We start from the raw sequence: 18,796 nt of genomic DNA, 5'->3' as shown, positions 1-18,796 counted from the left end.
CACTTGAATCAAATTGTGATGCTGCATTGATAAACCCCATTGCAGAAACCAACTGGTGAGAATATTAGAATGAGCTTCATTCAGCACCCCGTGGAAACGGCAAAGTAATTGCTTATGACTGGTGCAGGCCCTGAACTTTAGATCTATCGGGGGATAATTATATTGTGGCAGTCGCTGCACTATAGCTGAGTGAGTATTGCGTTCCCTAGGAAACCTGAAAAATGAATTGCTAATAACATTTGACTCGAATGACCGATTTGGCTGAAATTTTGCAAACTAAATTGTACTTACAGCACCCCTCCCCACCCCAGACTGGACATTTTGGGAAAGATCTGCTACAAAATAAACAAGTTATTTAGAAAACAAAAAACACAATTTTCCCATTGAGGATTTTTGATTGAGTGCACAGCGGAAACCGCTGGGCGGAATTGGACCTGGCCTGAAACAACTTGGCATGAAGCCTTGACTCGATTTCTAGGGGGCGGGTCTGGAGTTATTGCATCCAGTAGTTTTTTATATATTTGATGGAGAAGGGGATGCCCCTTCTCCCAACATTATAGTTATATGTCCCATGGTGATTTGCACCAGAGACTGAGGCATTTCAGAAATGAAAAAGTTGGGATCAAAACGTTATAAAATGAAAATAATATTAAGAAAACAAAACTCCACAGTTTCACAATTACAGCCCATTTTTTTCCATAGAGAAAAAGTGCAGTTTTTGAACAGCTGTAGTGTGACAACCGCTTTGCAGATTTGGACCAATTACGAAACAATTTGAGTACAAAGCATTGACCTAATTTCCTTGACTGGTTTGGGGTAAATCCAGTAGTTTTTAAAATGTTCGACCGAGAACAGGGTGCCCTCTGTGCCTTAAAACCTTTCTATTGGTCTTGGTGCTTTGCAGCAGAGAGGCTGAGAGGGGCTAATAATATTCTGTTAGGAGGTGCTTAGTACCAACTTGAGATCTAATCTCCCTTTGCAATATTGTTGTCACTCATGGCATTGGTTATCTTAGTTACAAAGGAACCCTGGCTGTGTTGACTCAGTAAGGGTTCCAGATTCCAGGGGAGGTTGAGAGCTGAAGGTGGTTCACTGCTGGGGTCCGTTCTCATGGATGTGTCTTTTCTGAATAAAACCTCTCAACTCATTTGAAGTCTCTGAAGTGTATTACAGAACCTTTTAACATTGGCGACAACATATTCCAAGAAGGGTCAAGGGGTTATTCTGTCCAGTAATTAAAATATTTGACAGAAAAGGCGGTGCCCCGTCTTCCAAAAGTATAGCTATATATGTCCCACAATGCATCAGCAAGGCTTTTCAGAAAAGAAAAAGCAGCAATTTTTTTGTTTCTCAATGCGAGAGATAACTGCGGTTATCTGAAAATGGAAAAAAATTCCATTTGGTGGAGAAAAAGGATGAACTGGCATGAGGCTACAGGTGGGGAGGTTGTATGATGACACCATGTGAAATTGGGGAGTTGGTGGGGGTGCTGGCGACCAAGTCCAGCACTGGAATGTTTTCATATTACCGGGGTTATCTGGTGGGATAACTGCGGTTATGATAGAAAACTAGATTGGGAATTAAAGTGTGTCAGGCGAAAGGACGAGTGTTGTTGGGGGAGGCCTCCTAGGGGTGCCTAGAACAGAACGGCAGCAAAGAGTTTGGGATTTTGCATGCTTTTGACAAGTAACTGTGGTTATTCCTGTGCGTTTATGCCTAACTGTGGTTATCTCTAGTACATTGATAACCGCAGTTCTAGGGATTTTTTTTTTTAAAAGAATTAAATAAATGAGATTAAGACTGAAGAAAGGGAATTTGACAGCTACAGTGAGGTGAGTGGTAATGGGTGTGGCCGAAAGGCCATGGCTACTGGGTTACTTTAAGGAACCAAATGGTGCAATATGGCAAATGTGCCCCAACGAAACCTAGTGGTGAGGCCATGGGAAGTGGGACTGGAAGAAAGCTATTGGGGCAACATGTGAAGAAGCCAGGGCCAATGGTCCTGGGCGAAGGCCATGGCTAGTGAGCTGGAAAGATAGAGGGCATGGGCAAAGGCTGTGTTCACTGGCCAGGGCTGGAAGCCCTATTAAGTGGGCTTAAAAGAAATGTATAGCGGCCACAGCCAAATCCTGTGGCCACCTAGTTGGTCCAAAAGAAAGATATTGGGGGACCATGCACAGTGGACACGGACGTAGGCAATGGCCACTGGCCATGGCAAGGACCATGGCGAGTGGCCTGTAATAAAAAAATGATGGTACAACAAAACCCTTGAAATTCATAGGAAAAAACTTTAAAGTGTAGTTAAGTTGAGCAAATTTAATGCAACTAAACCCTAGAAATTCAGTGGATGTGAGAAGTCATGACCATCTTAACTCAGAACGTTCCTGTTGATGTTCCCCATAATGCTAGGTCCCCAGAATGCCATTTTGTATGTCATTGTGACTCCCTTCTCTTATAATATGTATGTGCTCATGGGATATGCAACAAGAACGTTCCGAGTTAAACTGGTCATGACTACCCACATCACTGGATTTCAAGGGTTTTGTTGCATTAGATCTGCTCAACTTAAATACACTTTAACAGAAGATTTTTCAATGAAAATATATATATATATATTACGCAGCTCAACCATTCCAAAGCAGCATCCTCTGAAGGTCTCTATAACTTGACTCTAAAGGGAAACCCTATGCTATGGACCTCAATTCTTTCTGTGGTGTTTCATAACATCTTCAAATGCAGGTCCATCCCTATCTATTGGAATTAATCATCTGTTGTTCGATCTTCATGTAGGGCAATTGTTTAGATTCAGCAAATTAACGCCCAATTGCCCTTTTTGATGTGGTGGGTGAAGTCTTTGCATCTATTATCTTGACAGAACTGAATAATTGGTCCAAGGCCTCCAAACATTGGGATAGGTTCCAATCGGGATTTTTTTCATAAATGTGTGGGCACACAACAAAATGGTCTTTTGCTTACATTTCCCCCTACAAGAATGCTTAGAAAAACACTGGCCAATCGACATGGCCTTTATTATTCTCTCTATTAGATTGAACAGCCTGGGCAGGATGACAGATCTCAGTCATACTTACAGGGATTTACAGCAGGGATACATCTTGGCCCCTGCCCTCTTTAATCTATACATATCAGACCTGGGACTAAAGCTAGAAGCTGCAAACACATTCCCGCCTAGATGGGGAAGCAGCAATTACACTGTGTTGCTTATGCTGATGATTTAGTGATTCGAGATGGAACTAGAATTGAGCTTCAAAGAAGCCTAAATGCTCTTCAGGATTTTATGGTTGATAACGATCTGAAAATTAATGGTAAAAAATTCAGGTTCTTATCTTTGGGAATATAAAACAGCGACATAATTACTCATGGTACTTGTACCATAAAGAAACTAGAAGTCATAGATACATTTGTACCCGGCGAAGACAGGGTAGCCAATCGGCTGGCTGGAACAGCGGGTGAGAACAAACATTCTCCGCCTGCTGTTGCAGCCACCCAAGGTTTTTCCCGGATAGCGCAGTTTTTATAAACAAATTTAGATGTGGGAATGCAACATGGAGCCACTCCCTGTTGTCTCCACAACCCAACCCCTCCAAATAGCCACAGCCTCTCCCCTCTCCCCTCCCACTTACCTGCTGGACCAGAGATTTGTGCTCCGGTCCCAGCACTCCTCCCGTCTGCCAGCCAACATGGAAATGGAAAAGGGACTTTTTCCTTCGTGAGATTGGCTGCACAAGTGGTCCGGTTAAACCCATGGGTCCGAATGCTTTCACCCCCCCAGTGTGGGGTTGGCGATGGCTGGTAACAGCCCACAGCCCTCACCAAGGCCCTAGCCTACCTTGGCTCAGCCTGGCGGGCTGTTACTGACCATGGCCGTCCCCCAATGCAGGGGTGAAAGCCATATTCACTTATCTGGACTTCACCTTTGATAAAAGCCCATGTCTATCCAAGAAGCTAGCTGGCCAAATGAAGATAATTAACTTGATTTTGTAATGTTTCTATAATCCCACTTGTATATTACAAAAGCCATTCCAAGTCTTTTGTATTGTTCTGAACTTCTAACTTTAAAAAAAATCCTCTTTGGACCAAGATTGATGGCCTGATCTGGAAGAGTTCATTGGGTCCCCCCAAATGTCTACCAATGTCAACCCTGAGATATGAATTGGGCCTGATCTCCCTAGAGGCCCGCGTTTCATGGATAATATTATCTCTCTATAGGACAATTTTGTGTCCACCAGAAATGTCTTTGTTTAATGATTCTCTTGAACATTAAAGGTAGTTAGCTCATATCAACAACTTACAGTCAACATTCATTAAATTTGCGCTGTAAAATTACGTATTCATTTTCTAATAATCAATTTCATTGAAAAACGCACATTGGCTTAAAAGAAGCGATTGGCCAACCCCATTCACTTTGCATAAAACAATCGCTCATTGTCTAAAAACAGAAATTTAGTCGTGACACTTAGACTTGGAAGCAATCTAATAACATCTGTCTAGTTGAAGGGTATTTGATTAGATGACCAATGCAAGGAGCAGTTGCTAACTTGCACTGTTCATGAGACCTATGTTTGGATAACTAATTTGTCAATCTAGTATTTAATCTAGATGGAGAAAACTCTACATGTTTCATTTCTCTGAACAATTTGCGGAACTTTCTTCAGGAGTGGTGTCACTGTATCTGAAAGTATTACAGTAAAAAACAACAACAATGGCAGCAACAACATTAGACCGTGCTATCAATGCATCTCTCTTGAGTTGATGGTTCTTGTTGAAAGTGTTTAATATCAAAACTTGAGTGTTCTTTCTGCAGCTGTTGATATAGAACAAGAAGATACAAAAAAAGATGCAAGCTAAAGGTGCTTATTCATTCTTTCAGATAAATTAAATGTATCTGACGTGACTAGGTTAAATGATTACCTAGTTTTGTCGGGACGAGTGATTCTAGAAGAGGTAGGTTCCTGTGTGAATCAGGATATTGTCCTCTAGGTCCGTAGTTGGCTTCAAAATAAGTCTACGGGGACCTGCAAGTTTAATTTACATTCATTAATTGACGCACTGTCAGGACAGGCAGGCTTGCTCCTACGTATAGCTTGAGTGAAACTTGTGGTAATTTACCTCTTTTAGAGAGGCTCTTTATCGTTGTAGAGTTACTTCAGGTGGTAACAATCCTTCTGTGTGGTATGCCTTCTCAGATTATAGGGAGGCGCTCAGTTGTGCCTAAAGGGAAGTCGACTGTTACTACTTTAGGATCAATCTCGTTATAGTATTTATAAACATTCTGCAGCTATCATTGTTTTGAGGCTCACCTTTACGATGGCGGGTAGTAGCTTAGGCTACGAGAGATAATATGAGGCTTTTCTTAATTCATTCCTCTATGGTAGGGGAGACAGGCTTGATTGCAGGATAATAATTCTAGGGGAGACATTTAAATGACAGAGTAAAGACTGTGGTTCTAGTTTTTTAAAGGTAGACAGCCGTATTTAACGACATCTCGTAACGGGAAGTGCCGTGTTAATATTCTCGGGGGTTCTGAGCTAAGGGGAAGAATTACCTGGCTCCAAGTGCCTCTGTAGATTCGTATCAGCTCGCTCCGAGCGTGCAGACCGCCATACGCCGTTTGGATGCGGTCACCATCTTGAATGGGGAGCTCTATATAGGACGTGTAGTCCTTTTTTTGTGATTCTTACTTTGTCGATTATGTTTAAGACAGCCGAACTTGGTGAAAACTACATAGCTATAGAAAATATGTAAATGCTCGCGTTAATATAGCTCTCTAGTGGTCTCTCTTATTAATTGAATCATATTCTAAAATATAGCGAATTTCTTTTAACCTACGGCCGTGATGGAAGGGGCACATTCATGGGTAAATTAGTGGATTGATAGATTGACTCTCCAATGACTAATACCTATTAATACCTCTATACTCCTTATTGGGCTGTATAATAGGTCTAATTCCGATATGTAGATATAGGGCCACCAAGGGAGTGGAGTAAACTGAGATATAATCATCTGATGTATGCTTCTACCATGCTAGGGGTGGTGTAGTCTCAGTGGGTGCTGATTATTAGGTTTAATCCATATAAATGGATATAGTTTGCTGATAGTAATCCTGTAGGGCATAACAATCCTATTAAATTTTGTGCCATTCTATCGCTTCATTGAGCCCTCTTTGGTCGCTTTTAGTCTGGAAAATGAGTCTTCGCTCTTTTTCTAATAGTATTTTTTTTCTTTTTGATGAGATCATTTCCTTTGATTGTTAGGAGGACGGTCCACTAAGTTCTTCACTCGAGTGGTTATGTTCTAAGTAATGTTTCACCATCGGTGCGATTGGGGTTTTATGGCTTATGCAGCTCCTGTGTTCTATTATTCAGGTTTTTATTTTACAAATAGTTTTGCCTATATAATTGAGGCCACAGGGACATGTTATCATATATATGACTTATTCAGAATTACAGTTGGTCAGTTGCATCTGTTTCCAGGTTGTGGTTAGCCCTATCTCAATTTCTTTGGATATATTGGTGAATTTACATACTGAGCACTGTCCACAGGGATAATGACCAGTCACTGGGCTCAGCCCCCATGTTTTAGTTAGATTTTCTAGCTCTGGTTGTTTGCCTCTGAATTTGCTACTGCTTACCCTGTTTGCGATGGTAGTCGATTTTCTATAGGCAAAAAGCGGACATGGAAGTTTGTTAATAGATTGATCAAAAATCTTCCATTGTTTTCGCACTATGTTAGTGATGGATAGACTTAGGTTTGTGAATGTATTTACACTCACTATTCTTTCTTCTGTTTTTTTTTTAACCTTGTCTTCAAGTAGGGATTCTCGGTTATTGTTATAGGCTCTTTTAGCTGCCTTTCTTATAAGTTTTTTCGGGTAATCTCGATCTCTCAGTTTTTTAGAGAGAATACCTGCTTCTTTTTCTTAGGCTTCATTGGTGCTACTGTTTGTTTTTAGCCGCAGAACTTGGCAATAAGGCAAATTATTTTTCAGGTGTTTAACATGATGACTCTGATAATGCAGGAGGGAATTTTTATCAGTGGTTTTATGATAAGGTCTTACTAGTAATGCTCTTTGTTGATGGAAGATGGTCAAGTCTAGGAAGTTAATTTCCTCTTTTTTAATCGTTAAGGTGAATTGTAAATGGCGATTACGTTGATTAAGCCATGTTACAAAGCTGTTAGCCTCTTCTTTAGTACCTTTCCAAATGACTATACTATTGTCTATGTACCTCACCCAAGACTGTAGATGGTTTTCAAATGGATTGTTGGCATAGATGTATTTTTTTCTTGATAAATTCGACGTATACATTCGCCACACTTGGGGCCATGGTAGCTCCCATGGAGGAAGGTACCCTATCAGACAGCCATACCAGCCGCTGATACGAAATGAGGAGTACCTACATACGGTCCACGAAGAGACCCCAAGAGCCTTAATGGAAGGCCAGGGGAAATGACACAAGGGCCTGAACAGACTCGTGAATGAACAAAAGCGGCTATCGAAGACAAGCAAGCCAGTGCGAGTAACTACGAAAATAAATGTAATGGACACAGAGTAGAGACAATGTTAAAACTTAAGGAAGCGTTGCTACGAGACAAGATGGAAGCAACCAACCAGTTAAACGTGTGTAAATGGGCTTGGAACACAAGAGGCTGAAGAAAATGATACTGCTTGCTTTGCTTAGTAGAATATTGGAAGCGGCACGCGCCAACTATATATCTACCTCAAGAAGCACGTTATACGAGAGTGTCTCCATTTTGTAAAGCAGAAATGGGCCCAGGCTGCCAGAGGCCTAACATGCCAAGTTTCGTAACCCAGCCAGAGGCAGGAGAAGGAGCGGAATCAAAACTCAACAAAGAGTGCCTCATTGTCACAACTCAGAGGTTGTTTTCTGGTCGTTGCAGATAATCCTTCCTCTAGGGAAGTTCCTTTCACTCAAGGAACCTTGAGTCTTTATGGTGATGTGCCAAAGACTTCCCTCCCAAGAGCTCAGCCTACAGGGATCAATACACCTGGCAGGCCGGGGGCTTGAGCGAAAAGGCCGGAGCAGAATCGTCAGAGCTAGAGGGACAAAGAACAATACAGTTGTTCAGGAAATGCAGCCAAGTTGTGCCGGAGAATAAACAGCCAACACCGCCCACAATTACCCACTCTTACCTGCTCCGTAGGAACTAAATACCAGTAACCTACTAGTATCGAAATGCAGAAAACAAGGAGGATGAAGGGGTGAAGGGAAGGTGTGCCAGTATCCTAGGAACACCCCGGTGAAAGAAGCAGGGCGTTCCAAGAAATGTTCAAAGTAATCCAGTGTCAATGCAGCAGCACGTCCCAAAAAGATTCAAAGCAATCCAAAGTGTAAACAGCAGAGCGTCCCAAAAAAGGTTCAAAGCAATCCAAAGTGTAAACAGCAGAGCGTCCCAAAAAGGTTCAAAGCAACAAGAGTGGGCAAGGAAAGAAATGAAAAGATCAGGGAAGCGAGCGTTCACCTCACGCTATTTCCCTTACGGAAATGTTCGGGTTATCGGGTCACCAAAACTTAAGGATTTAGAAGTGGGAGGTCAATAATGGGTAAGCCGGGTTCATATAATCCAAGGGGAACAATCGAAGGACGCAGGCGTCGGGAGGCAGACGAGGACAAGGCAAAGACAATAACTTGATTCAAGCGCCATGTAGTCAAGGATTCAAACGGGTATCCGGGAACAGAGCTCGTAACTAACAGCAGTTTAGGAGCACTCGATCTCCGGATAGATGGGAGTTAAATGTAGTTCCCAACAAATGAAAACACAGCAACGTCATGCGTGTATGTCACGTGGCTATAATAGCAAGAGTTGTGGGAGTTGTAGTTTCAAGGAGTTTTACGTGCCGGATAGCGCTCAGACAATCGCCAAGGCAGTTTCCAATTTAGCCGAGACGTGACACTCATGCCTAGGAAATCGAGGTCATCCAGACGAAGGGAGGAGAGCGTCAGTTAAAAAGACTCAAACTTCAGAGCATACCAGCCTGCCCCATGAAGGTCAAGATAAGGGGGGTCCATGCAGGTGGCGAGGCCGAAACAGAATTAAATACACTATAAGCTGGAAACTGAAGCAGATTCAAGGTGAACTAACACGTGACCAGCCAGGCACGAAGAGGTACCACTGCCTGATGTCATCCAGGACCCAATGATGACATAACTTTTCCTGATAAGAGGCTACAGTTTCGAGGCCATACCCAGCCAACTAATTGACACATACTGATTGATGATGACATAACATACTGATTGATGGAAGGGAGGCAGGGTGAAACTTGGGACACCAGGCACCTGGGTGTCCATTCTGAGTGCTGCTAATTAAAATGGGGATTTATGTATAGGGGTGTAACCTGCCCAATCACAATGGACCAAGTTATCTAGGGTCCTATATATCATAGAGCCAATGAGACGTCGTACTTGTAATGACGTCTATCACGTGTGATGTAGTGGGATAGGTGTAGATGCCCACCCGATAAGAATTATCCAATCCGCATGCTCTATTATCATATACAGATATAGCACCTATATTTAAGTTACCTTTCCTAACCAATTATATTGCATATCAAGTTTTTTAGACTTGGACGTCAATGATGACAAATATTGCCTATAAGAATTGCTGTTCAACTGAAGTTCAAGGAAGTCGGAGCGAGACAGGTGATCGCAACAATGCTGATTCCCTTTAGTTTCCCTGTTTGATGTACTTGTCATTAAACAGACTTCCCTTTGCCAAACTACTGAGTCCTCATTATTGAGTCTTGTTGGAGTAAGTGAATCCTGCACCCCCAGTCCTCACATGGTGCGGGTATCTTGTCTTACAGGTACTAGAGGGTGCGCACTGATCTATGGGCCCGTCAGTGAAACCCCGCTCCTCAGTACACTTTGTAGCGTGAGGATGGTTTCGGCCATTCATTATTGATTATATAATACTAAGACACCTTTAAACCGACGGCACAAAGTAACTCTAGGCCTTCGGCAATATCACAAGTCCTTTCGCCATTCCGGCTGAGTAGGCTGAGAAGCTTCCCGTGGACAATGATAGAATAAACTTCAAAAACTTCAGTGGGTCTGAAGGAACCTGCCTTCCAAGCATAACCCTTCTCATTCCCACGGGCAGCCAATCGGACGAAAAACCTTAACAGGCTGGAAGAGGAAGGGGCGGTGATCCCGAAGTTCCAGAGAGGAAAAAGATGCGAGCGGTGAGTGAAACAATAAACTCGTTACTTTGGCAAATGTCTTGTAGGCATTAGAGCAAGTAAGGGAAAAGTAACGGGGGGGTGGCGGATTTCTTTCTTCAAATAGTCCGAAGCAGAGAAGACTGTGTGTGTGTGTGTGTGTGTGTGTGTATATATATATATATAGGGGAGTAATGACTGGAGCATAAGAAATAAAACAGTGGATACCGGGGAGACACCCGAGAGAAAAACAAGGGATACCAGAGGGACACCTGAGATAAAAACGAAGGATTATCAGGGGGCACCTGAGATAAAAACGTAAGGATTCGTCTTGTTCCTGCGGTTTAATACAGCTGTCAGAAGAAACATGAACTCATAGCCCACAGAGGGGGGATAATTCGGCTACGGTGACGATTAAAGACCTCATCAAGAGAGTTTGTTTAGACCCCATGACGGGGTATTGATTAGAAGGCAGGTATATGTATGACCAGCTGGTGTCCGTCTAGTCTGTCAAGTGTCTGTCATATGTGTTCTGTTGTACGTCGAATGTAAAGTGATTGCATCATTGATTGTTCAAAATGCTATTTGGCTTTACTCAATTCTGTAACTAAGCGGGAATCGCCAGTGAATTGAAGGGTTTTGAGTAAATTGATAGTATACATTTTGGTGGGAAAAGATTGGATTGGAGCTTGCATATTTAGTGCTCGCTCATACGATTGGAAGGTTAAAAAACTGTATAAATATTGTTGGAGGCGAAATTAAAAATGGAGGAAGTTACCCCGCTTGCGCATTTGTGCAAGCAGCTGCCCAAGCATGCACCAAAACTAAAGAAATACAGAACAGAGTGGGTTAAGGGTACCGCCAATAAGATGTTTATGCCTTGGCCACAGAATGGGTCCCTCTCTAAAGGTGTCTTACAACACATGACGACTTTCCTCCATGCCACATATACGGGCAAGAAGCTAGGGAAACGCTTTGCTGTCCTCGAACTTTGGAAAATGTTCGAGCAGACGAAGGAGGAGGAACCACCTGCAGATTGGATATTAAATATATGTTCGGAGGGGGGTGAGACGCCTACCGTGCCACCAGCCCCATCTGAGCCAGTCATCGAGGGAAGTAAGGCACAGGGACTTTACCCGCTAAGAGAACTTAAGGCAGCCACGGGGTACAGCAACCCGGCATATGAGTCACCTACATACAGTAGTGATGAAATCAAAGAAAAGGAGCAGGAAATTAATCCTGCCTCCGCAGGGACAAGGAGAGACGCGATGAAGGAAGAAAGGATCAGGCACAGACTAGCGCACCTCTCGAGAAAGAGACAGGGGGAAAGAAGTGGAAAGGAAGTGACGAGTTAGCATTCGCAAAAGACGAGTGGATGGGAGGTCAGATACTGCTGAAACTTGATGGTAAAGGAAGTGATGATATAAGACCGAGAGAGAGGTCTGATGAGGCGCAGAGAAAGGAAAAAGAGAAAGAAAAGGATATGAGGGACGAGAGGATAAGAAAGAAGCATAGGTTAAGGAGAGAACAAATTGAAAAATTGGTTCGGGAAGATATCTCGCGCTCACACCTGTAATTTGACAAGATTCCTCTACAATTTGTGATCAGAACAACATCAATTTAAAACCATCAATATAATGATTCCCAAAGAATGTTTTTTGATTTATCAAAGAAAAAAGCAGCCTTTAATTTGTCAGAGAAAGAACAGCAAAACAGCCGACACGTGTTTCGACCTTGGGTCGTTATCAAGGCTATATGTGAAATTATACAGACAAATAATGTATGACAATTGAAAAAATATATAAATAATATTAAAAACCATACCATATGATTCCACATGTCAGGTCAGGATGAGAGAGGTTTTTTTGCCATAGTCAAATGTTTGAAATAATATGAAAGAAAATCACAAAAATCAAAAACCAAAAATTAGTTCATTCTTCACAAAAACTTCCAATTTTCACTCAAGTTTAAACAAACAACAATTAGTACTTCCAAGTGCTTGTTGGACATGATTAATTAGTTACCATAAAGTCCCATTTTTTGTGAGGCCACTCTAGCTAGACCAAAATATAAATTTCCATGAATTTATAAAGTTAACTGTGGTCCCCCATTAGTACTTGATCAATCATGCAATATTGCTGTAACTAAGGCTTACCCCATTTGCAAATCTCTAGAATTCTCCTGTGTTGAAGTGTAACAAATCACTCGATTATTCCTGGTCCTGAGTTGTCAATTCAATTATTCAAATCTGTATAAAAGATTCCTGTTTTAATTTGATTCATTAATATAACTAAACTGACTAGTATAATGGAATAATAATACAAAATATTAAATGGAAATGCTCACCAGCTTTTAACGATTTAAACTTCCTGAAAGAAATCTTATATATAGCTGAATGCTATCACCAAACTTTTTAACACATAAATGTGTATCTGATAAACAAAGTTCACCTGCAAAAATAATAATAAGCTCATTTGTATAAGTCACTACATTTGATTCCATCTCCTCTAAAGAACATTGATCTTATATTTTCTTGAAACTCGCCATTCAAGGGGTTCGATCCCAGGTTTATTGTTATCTTAGAGAGATCCTGCACCCATCACAAGATCTAATATACTTTTTGCCCGCGAAAAACGCGGGCCGTACTTGCAGTGACGTCACGCGCACACGGACGCGATGACGTCATGCGTTTAATAACGTGATGACGTCACGCGTACGAGCACGCGACGTCTACTCTAATGCTTTTGAAACAAACACGGCATGTGGCTAAATATATACGTTACTCACAACAAATGGTTGTTCTTAAAGGGAGCTTAAATTCTCATGAAGTCACCCAGTATCCTTCAAGTGAACTTCAAAAAGGTATATAGCAATGAATTAAACTATGCAGATTAATGCAAAATATGTGAAATATATAAATTAAATTAAAATGCACATTATTTAATTCTGGTATTTGTTAGAGTGGCTTCACAAATAAGGAGAGAACAACTATATCACGAAGAGCATGGAATACTGCTCAGTCGCACACAATATGCAGCCTATGAAAAGTACAGACAGAACATGCTAAAGTTAGAGGAAGAAAGGAGAGTGCAAGAAAGGAAAGTAAAGAAGCGGGAAGGCAAGTAGAGGGGCAAAAGAACATAGAAATGAACAGATGAGGGAAGTAGATGAGGCTAGAGAAGAAGCAAAGAAGTGAAAAGAAATAGATGAGGAAGCAGAACGCAAGCGCAGACAGGATACGAGATCTAGAATATTTGCAACGGGAAGTTAAAAAACCCAATCCTGTTGTAGAATGGGAAGACATAGAAGAATTATTTCCTGCACACGACTCAGTGCAAAGTATAAGTGGGACAAATATTGAAGATAACTCCGACGCCAGAAGCATCGGGGAAATGATTGACAAAATATATGATGAGATGGGGTTAGAAAAGATTTCCCATGGGGAAAGGGAAGACTAGCGCTTGGAGAGCACTCAGCTGTATGACACTGAAGATGTCACTCAAAGTAGTGGGAACAGGGGGCTATCCCTAGACAGACTAGAGATAAGGCAGAATGAAGAGGATGCAAGGAGTTGTGTAAATTGGGAGCACTCAGAATCTGACTCCGGTGGGGAAACAGAGGATGAGACATATGAAGAAGGGAGACTGCGTGAAAAGTGGCTCCCAAGAGACTATGGGGTATGATGGTCAGATGCTTCTGGGTCCGTAACGAGGACACCAAAGTCTGCTGTACAGTCCAGCCGACATGAAGAAACACCCCACAGTCAGAGGGGGGCGTCAGCACCAGCCTATACAGACAGACTAAGGGCATTGCCAGGTAGACGGCAAGGCGGGAATGCCACCCCGGCGATAGACCGGAGAGCTATGGGGAAAGAGTAGGAGGACTGTGCATTCCAATTCCCGTAGCTAGAGAAAGGGGGAGTAAAACCACAATATGGTTTCTCTCGATCCATGGCCACACATGGATCGAGAGAACCTGAAAAATAAGCTTCCAATGCTGACATCGGGAGCCGGGAAGTGGATACATGAGTTAGAGAAAATGACAGGGGATGTCACCCTAGCCATAGGGGACCTTAAGGGCCTCATAATTGCTATACTTGGTGAAAGAGCAGACGATGTGTGGAAAAGGGCAGGCTACCCTAGGGTAACCATAACCAACACCTCCCATGAAGGAGCGCCATTTAATAATTGTAAAGCAGCAGTGTGGAAAGCGCTACAAACGCTATATCCAGACACATCTGATATGGGCGCTATAATCACTCGAAAAATGAAAGAATCGGAGGATCTGTTGATTTTTATCCAGAATTTTCAAGACGCGTGGTTACTCGAAACGCATGAGTCTTGGACAAAATCTATCCCTTTATTCTACCATATACTGTGCCAAGGGTTACCAGAACCGGTGCAAAAACAGCTCAAGAAATTGGTAGGAAAAGAAGCTAGACCATGGGCAGAGATACAGTTGACAATTGCACACTATTGTGGATTGTTGCAAGAAAAGAACCGGAAAAAGGAGGCAGCTTGTAAGGGCGAGGAGGCAAAGCTGGTGCAAAGGAAACTCTCAAAGTATGCTCTTGAGGGAGCCATATTGACAAGCCCGGCTGAGCCGAGGGCACAGCAAGCGACTAACCCATCGCAGAATAATCAGGGTAATGCAGGATTTTACCCGAGGGGAAGGGGTTTTGGAGGAAGAGGATGGCAGAGTAGTCAAGGAGGGTTTCGAGGTAACCAAGGAGGTTTTCAGAATATTCAAGGTGGCTTTCAAAACGTGCAGATGGGCAGTCCAGCTACGCTGGATGGACAGATGACCCGACCACCGCCAGTGTGGTTGGCTGTGTGGAATGACTGGACACGTGGCCCGCGTGTGCAGAAGCCAAGGCATGTGGCAAAATAGCCAAGGGATGGGGGCAGGCATGGTGAATCAGCCTGCCGTCCCGCGACAGGGCGGTGCACAAAATTACACAGTGCAGCAGCAGGCGACAGGCTTGCAGCAAGGTGCGCAGCAAGTGGTTCAACCACCGAACATGGGGAACTTGCCACAGGGACAATCCCAGCAGGCACCACCACAAACGGCTCAGGGCACTAATTACGGAGGGGCAATTAGCCCTGGAAATGGGGGAAACCCACAAGTATACAGTGGACCGAACCTATATATGAAATAGGACAGCTCACGGGAGACTCTGATGTGCTCTATCCTATCAGTGACACCATACCCTAATAGGGAACCTATGGTGAATGTCACCATAGGGGGTAAAGAATATTCCTTCTTAGTTGACATGGGTGCAACACGCTCATGCATACGACAAGGCAAGTTTTCCTTGTCCGGCAAGGCTATAGATACTCAGAGTTTCATAGTAGAGTTCCCTTTACAGACACGCTCCCAGTCTCAGTGGAAGAGCGCGAAATGAATGTACCCCTACTATACTCGCGTCCGACCCCAGTAAATATCCTGGGTCAGGACCTAATGACTTAATTAAACATGACCATCTCATTTACCGAGAATGGTATAATGTGCTCCACTCCAGGAATGCATTTTTCAAACGTGTGCGTAATGATCAGAGCATACTCGGGACGTATAGCCATTAGAGCTATACCGTTAGAAACAGAAGTCTTTGCATATGGCGTACGGGTGCTTATGGCGGGACTGCCAGGCCTCACAGACAAAACTATGAGAACCCCTGATGAGTTTCTGTTCAGACCAAGAATACCTATGCACGAAGAGGAGGGACAAGTATTTCCCTTAAAGATGCAATCTGCCGCAGCGCGAGGGAAAGTGATATTGGTCGAAGGATATGATGATGAAGGCAGACAATGGTGTGCGATTATCGCCATCGAAGAAGGGTATCGAGTGACTGACATCACCGATGACGATCTGTTCGAAGAGCACCCTGACCTAGAAGAGACAAGCGTAAGTCTCATGTTTTGGGTCAAAATGATCAAACGGGAGGTTCCAAAGAGAATGATGTTGGCGCTGGTACGTCCAGAATACTTTGATGACGACATGGCCCAAGTGCCTGCCGCAGTGTGGACTACAGAGCCCTATGATGTAGGTCTCCTGAAGGGGGCAGGTGAACTGAAAATTAAACTGAAACCAGGAGCAATTTTACTACGAGCACGACAATATCCCATGTCCAGAAAGGCAGAAGAAGGGATTGCGAAGACAATCTCCGCCATGATGGAGCAGGGCATCTTAGTGACATCAGAATCACACAGTGATTTACCCTGTCAAAAATCAAAGGAAGGGTCTTGGCGTTTAATCCAAGATTTAAGAGCATTAAACGATATTGTTGAAGCCGAGTTCCCTCTAGTCCCTAATCCATCCACAATACTATGTAACATACCCATTGAGGCAAAATATATCACAGTGATCGACTTGAAAAACACGTTTTTCTCGATTCCTTTGCACCGTGACTCTCAGGACCTGACGTCATTCACTTTCAGACAGATGCGTTTGAAAAGCACGAGGTTGCCACAGGGGTATTCCGAGTCCCCGTCTATTTTCAACAGAGTCTTGCAAATGGACCTAAGCAATATTGTGGTGGACAGTGTTGTTTTGCAGTATGTAGATGACATTCTGATCTGCAGCACCACTGAAGAGCAATCAGGTGCGACTCTGTACAGCTATTGACTATACTGGCTGAGAAGGGATACAAAGTTGATAAGGAAAAGTTGCAGTACTGTCAACAGGAAGTGTTGTACATAGGACAACTAATCTCTCACGAGGGAAAAAAGGTAACCCCAGAAAGGGCTGAAGCTATCATGAACACGGCCAAGCCGCTCACGATAAAACAAATGCAAAGCTTCTTAGGCCTGTGCAATTAAGTCAGAGCATGGGTCTTCGACTACAGCTCGTATACCAAGCCCTTGCTTCAGGCCCTAAAGAAGGCCCAGGCAACAAGGGAAGATATTGAATGGACCGAGACAATGGAAAAGGGGTTTGCATAACTCAAGAGGGCAATTTGTAAGGCCCCAGTTCTCGGGATTCCTAATTATGCAGAGGAATTCTACCTGTTCTCGCATACTGATAGCAATTTTATGACGGCAGTGCTCGCGCAGCGAACCTCGCTGGGGTACAAGCTCCTAGCATATTACAGCGGGAGTCTGGACCCTGTCATGAAGGGCCACTTCCCATGCCAACAAAATCTAGCTGCTGCCACTTTCGCTATTGAAAACGCGTCATCCGTTATGATGGGGTGCTCCATGACATTGTATGTTGAGCACTCGCTGTTCGCCATACTAGAGAAGCCAAAGGGCACACTGACATCTCAGAGAGCATCCGCCTATGAGGTGATTATTTCTAATCCATCGATCAAAATAGTGCGATGTAAAACTGTAAACCCTGCTACGTTCGTAGCTGAGCCAGTCACAGAGGGAGAACCTATACACGACTGCGCAAACTATGAGGAATTCTATGATCAGCTCCTCAGGGTAAAGGAGAATGCCCTGGCGAGTGGAAAGATCGTCTTTATTGATGGGTCTTCGAGAATCAACCAGAAGACGGACAAAGGTATACAGGCGTAGCCGTGGTAAAACACCTAGTGAATGGAGAGTTTGAGTACTCGTTAGTGCACGGATACCATCTCATTATTCGGCACAGGCTGCAGAACTATTAGCATTGATACTCGCCATTGAGAATCATGGAGACCAGGAAGTAACAGTGTACAGTGACTCCGCCTATGTGACGTCCACAGTGCACGCAGGACTAGAGCGCTGGAAAAGGAGGGGCAACCTAGGAGCAGACGGCACGCCAGTGCAGCAAGCAGCCTTATTGGACAGGCTGATAACAGCACTACAGCTCCCAGTGGGCATAGCGGTCGTGAAATGCGCCGCTCGTACCAAGGGGAGGGATTTTGTGTTACGTGGAAATCAGGAAGCAGACACGGAAGCCAAGCGCATGGCATCCAAGAATGAAACGATCATGGACGTGGAGGTGGCACGTACCCATGAGCGGATGATGGTAGAGCGAGCCACACCAGAAGCCTATAGCAATATGGGGCAGACTCAGCTAATGGAGCTCCAGGGGGAGGCACCTCAGGAGAAGAAAAATTTGTGGAAGCGTCGAGGGTGTTCTTTAAACCCCTCTGACTGGTTGTGGAGGCAAGACAGCACTGGTAAACCAGTAATGCCTGTCACCCTTCTAAAAGTAGCGTTAGAGCAACTGCACTACCCTATTCACATGTCAAAAGAAAACCTGCCTGCAACGCTCGCAGAAGACTGGTTCACACCGAATTTAGCACAGCATGTTGCATTTTACATGGTGAACTGCATAATCTGCCAGCAGTTCACCGCTGGGTACACATTAACAGTAGTGAGAGAAATCATTCCCAGACCAAATGGGCCGTTCCAGCACTTACATATCGATTATGTCGATATGATTCAAGTATGCAATGGGTACAGGTATCTAATTGTGGTGGTGTGTCCATTCTCTAGATGGATAGAAGCAGGTCCCTGTACAACCCCGACGCTACCTGTGCTGCCAATTTTCTGCTCAGGGAAGTGTTCACTAGATGGGGGGTGTGCGAGGTAATGAGATCAGACAACGGGGCTCACTTTGTTAATACAGTTTTTGCGCAGATCAGCTTGCTGCTTGGTATAAAGCACAAGT

This window comes from Ambystoma mexicanum, chromosome 8, assembly GCF_040938575.1.
Source record: "Ambystoma mexicanum isolate Mex_15411 chromosome 8, UKY_AmexF1_1, whole genome shotgun sequence".
NCBI classification, from domain to species: Eukaryota; Metazoa; Chordata; class Amphibia; order Caudata; family Ambystomatidae; genus Ambystoma; species Ambystoma mexicanum.
This window is presented reverse-complemented; position numbering follows the sequence as displayed.